General features: G+C 40.1%; 1 pseudogene; it reads left to right on the top strand.

The window, feature by feature from the left end:
• The window catches only part of LOC102877283, a 190,031-nt pseudogene continuing 185,156 nt past the window's right edge, over positions 1–4,875 (top strand).

Genomic DNA, 4,875 nt, shown 5'->3' with positions numbered 1-4,875 from the left:
CTCTTCATTGGAGGGCTCAATACAGAAACAAATGAGAAAGCCCTGGAAGCTGTATTTGGCAAATATGGGCGAATTGTAGAAGTGCTCTTGATGAAAGATCGAGAAACCAACAAATCAAGAGGATTTGCTTTTGTCACCTGGTGACAAAGTGGTAGGCGTGGACCTCCTCCACCTCCAAGAAGCAGAGGTCCTCCAAGAGGTCTTCAAGGTGGAAGAGGAGGAAGTGGAGGATCCAGGGGACCCCCTTCACATGGAGATGACATGGATGATGACGGCTGTTCTATGAACTTTAACATGAGTTCTTCTCGGGGACCACTGCCAGTGAAAAGGGGACCACCACCATGAAGTGGAGGGCTGCCTCCTGAAAGATCAGCCCCTTCAGGGCCAGTTCGAAGCAGCAGTGGAATGGGTGGTAGAGCACCTGTATCACGTGGAAGAGACAGTTATGGAGGTCCACCAAAAAGGGAACCCTTACCTTCACATAGAGATGTTCATTTGTTCCCAAGAGATGATGAGTATTCTACTAAAGATAGTTATTCAAGAAGAGATTACACAAATTCTACGGATACAAGAGATTATGCACCACCACCAAGAGATTATACATATCGTGATTATGGTCATTCCAGTTCACCCGATGACTATCCATCCAGAGGCTATAGTGATAGAGATGGCTATGGTCGTGATCACCATTATTCAGATCATCCAAGTGGAGGCTCCTACAGAGATTCCTATGAGACTTATGGTAACTCACGTAATGCTCCACCTACACGAGGGCCCCAGGCATCTTAAGGTGGAAGCAGTCGCTATGATGATTACAGCAGCTCACAAGACGGATATGGTGGAATTCGAGACAGTTACTCAAGCAGCCGAAGTGATCTCTACTCAAGTGGCTGTGATCGGGTTGGCAGACAAGAACGAGGACTTCCTCCTACGGGAAGGGGGTACCCTCCTTCACGTGATTCCTACAGCAGTTCAAGCCGCGGAGCACCAAGAGGTGGTGGCCACGGAGGAAGCTGATCTGATAGAGGGGGAGGCAGAAGCAGATACTAAAACCAAACAAAACTTCGGACCAAAATCCTTGTTCAGTGAAACAAACAAAAAGTGGAATCTATTCTGTCCTAACTATCCAAGGACAATTGAAAGGAAAAAATTTTGTTACTTTTTAAAATTTCCTGTTAAGTTCTCCATAATTTTTATGTTCTTGTGAGGAAAAGCAGTAAACATGTTTATTTATTTATTTTTTTAAAAAAGGTATTTGTGATGAATGAATCATTGCACTTATAAAATTTGATCGTTCTATTTCTGGCCTCCTTCATTTCTTTGCTACTGTCTTTCTTTCTTCATTGTTTTCAACATTTATATTCTAGTCACCAATTTTCATTAATGTACCTTGGTTGCATGTTTGGTCAATTTCAGATTGCAAAAATTTTATAAAAATTATCCATTTCCTCCAGTTTGGCTTCGACTATTGCTAAGTGTATTTGAGTAATAGTCATATGAAAAGGCCTTCCTTGTATTCATATGTCACTCACAACATTGTACTTCAGGATAGAACTTGAAATTGTCCTTTTAACACCAATATGCAGAGACCTAGAAATTTATCATACAAGAGGAAAAACTTGCTTGGCATTTCTCAAGCCAAAACAACTGAAAAACAAATTCAGGTCTTGAGTTGCAAGACTTAGAGATGCTGTGGGCAAAATCTTGTATGAAACAGAAAGCATCAAAAGAAAATGATGGGAATACACAGACACTGTTCCAAAAAGTATTAGTCACTATGGAAACATTGCAGGAAGTACCATATAATCAAGAGCCATTGGTACTGAAGGAAGAAGTTCAAGTTGCACTACAGGCTTTGGCAACAAATAAGACCCCAGGAATAGATGAGGTACAAACTGACATGCTTAAAATAACAGATGCAGCCTTGCTTGTGCTCACCAGTCTATGCCAGAAAATTTGGAGGACAGCTGACTGGGTGACTGCTTGGAAGAAATCTATATTTGTTCCTAAGAAAGGTGACCCACCAGAATTTGGAAATTATTGAACAATCACATTACCATCACATGAAAGAAAAATATTGTTGAAAATAATTCAAAAACAGCTAGAAGAATACATACACAGAAAACTGCCAGAAGCTGAAGCTACATTTAGAAGAGGCCGTGGCACCAGGAATATCATTACTGATGACAGATTGATTGTGACTGAAAGCAAAGAATATCAGAAGAATGTCCATTTGTGTTTTATTGATTATGCAAAGGCATTTGATGTGTGGATCGTAGCAAATTATGGCTGACAATGAGTAGAAAGAAAATCTCAGAACACTAATTTGTGCTTATGCAAAACCTACTCATAGACCAAAAAGCTGTTGTGTAAACAAAGCAAGGGTACGCGACATTGTTTAAAATCAAGAAAGGTGTGTGTCAGGATTGTATCCTTTCTTCATTATAGTTCAATCTGCATGCTGAACAAATTATTTGAGAAACTGTGCTCTATGAGGAACAGTGTGGCATCAGGATGGGAGGAACAGTCATAAATAATCTTATTTATGTAGAGGACATAACTTTGCTTGCAGAAAGTGAAGAGGACTCAAAACACTTACTGCAGATGATCAAATGCTGCAGAAAGTCAAACTGCAGCCTTCAATATGGATTACATCTCAATGTCCAGAAAACAAAATTCTCATCACTGGACATTATGGTAGAGCGAGAAGATATTGCAACTGTAAATGGCTTCATCTTACTTGCATCCACAATCAGTCCACTTCGTACCAGCAGTTCAGGAGACATATTGCACTGGGAAAATCTGTGGTCTTTCAAGTATTGAAAAACATTGGTTTTAATTCGAGGGCTAAGTTGTGTTTCATTCAGGCCATGGTCTGTCAGTCACTTGCTGTGCATCTGAGAACTGGACAATGGATAAGGATGACAGAATAAGAATTAATGCTTTTGAACTGTGATGTTGGATTGAAGCACTGAATATCTCAAGGTCTGCCAAAAGAACAAAGAGATATGTCTTAGAGAAGGTACAGCCAGAGTGCTCTTTGGAGGCAAAGATGACAAAGCTTCATCTTACATACTTTGGGCATGTTGATAGGAGAGTCTATTGCTTGGAGAAGGACATCATACTTGGAAAGGTGGGGGACAATAAAAGAGAGAAAGACCTTCAATCAGGTGTTTTGACACAGTGCAACAATGGGCTCGAGTGTGTCAGTGATTGTGAAGAAAGGACAGGTTCAGACTGGCTGTTCACAGGGTCAGTATGGGCTCAGTGGCACCTAACAAGAGCAGTCCTACCATAGCATATAAAGTAAGCTAAATAATGACCCCAAAGGAGCCTCATCTCTGGACTCTATACATGTTATCTTATTTGGAAAAGGGGTCTTTGCAAAAGGTTTTGTGATAGGAACATTATCTTGTATTGTCCAAATAGAGCACAAATATAATTGAAGAAATAAATAAATAGAAATACAAATATAAATATCCACTTCTGGTTAACTCTAGTGGCCTAGTGGTAGGAGGTTGCACCGTCATCCTGAAAGCACACATTTTGAATCCATCAGCTGCTCCCCAGAAGTAAGATGGGCAATCTCTTCCCTTGCAATTAACTGCTTCCGAAAACCCGCTTGAGGGAGGGTAAACTGTAGGTTGGTTCCTACACAATGATAAACAATATACCATATACCACTCCCTTACTAGAGATGAAAAGAGAGACATGAAAGAGTCAGGATTGTTGTTGATTGCTTTCGAGTCTAGCACAACTCACAGTGACCGTATGAACAAAAGGCCGGAAGCCCCTCTACAACTACCAACATTCATCAAAGTTCATAGAGTTTCCGGAGGCAAGTTGTTTAGGAAGTGAATGCCACTCCAGCTTCCAAACCTATCATAGAATGTTACTGGTTGAGTCACCTATGATGCATAGCAACCCTATGTACAGCAGCTCTGAACACTTTGCTGTCCTGAGCCAGTCTCACCAATTCTGACACACTAATCCCCAACACCCCAGTTACTGTATCAATCCATCTCATCCGGGATCTTCCTCTCCTGTGCCATCTGTCCACCCTTCTGAGCATGATGTCCTTCTCCAAGGACCAATCTCTCCTGGCCACATACCCAAAGTAAGTGAGGCAGAGCTTCAAAATCCTAGCCTCCGAGGAGAAACTTGGTTTCACCCTCTCCAAGACAGATCTCTTTGTTTCTTTGTAGTCCATGGTATGTTCAAGACTCTTCTCAGCACTCAAAGGCATCTATTCTTTTTCTGTCACACTTAGTCATTGTCCAGCTTTCTGAAGCATAACAAGTAATTGAGAAAACCATGGCCTGGATTAGGTACACCTTTGTAACTCAACTAATATTGTTACTCGTTAGCACTCTGGAGAGGTCCATGACAGCAGATTTTTTCAAAGCAATTCGTCTTTTGATTTCCTCACTGCTGGTATTAACATTATTATAAGGTAATATAAATGTAGAAGCAAAGACTGGAGAGATGGCAGTGGTACAAAGAATAATGGTAATAACAAGAAACAAGAGACACAGAACTAAAAAATATCAAACTAACCCTAATCCTAACCCAAGAACTGTTAGAAGGAACATAGCTTTACCACATCTAGATTTTTATATAGAATTACCAACATTTGTTGTCAGTCCTGGGAGTGAATATATTTTCATTGCTTTAAGTCATCAAGTTCATGGCAATTTGTTTTAGTAGCTACAGAAAATTAATTCCGTGAAGAGAATGAAAAGAAAATGAACTTTCATCATTTCATGATTTTTTCAGGGTCAAAAAATTCTAAATATTATATATTTATTTCTTGATAACTTAAAATTCTTGTATTTGAGGGCTATTGATGAGATGTTGTTGTTATGTGCCGTCGAG

The sequence above is a fragment of the Elephantulus edwardii genome, unplaced genomic scaffold, assembly GCF_000299155.1.
Source record: "Elephantulus edwardii isolate Elephantulus edwardi_28Jun2011 unplaced genomic scaffold, EleEdw1.0 scaffold00113, whole genome shotgun sequence".
Taxonomy (NCBI): Eukaryota; Metazoa; Chordata; class Mammalia; order Macroscelidea; family Macroscelididae; genus Elephantulus; species Elephantulus edwardii.
The sequence above is the reverse complement of the archived record's forward strand: the minus strand, read 5'-3'. Positions and strand labels throughout refer to the sequence as shown.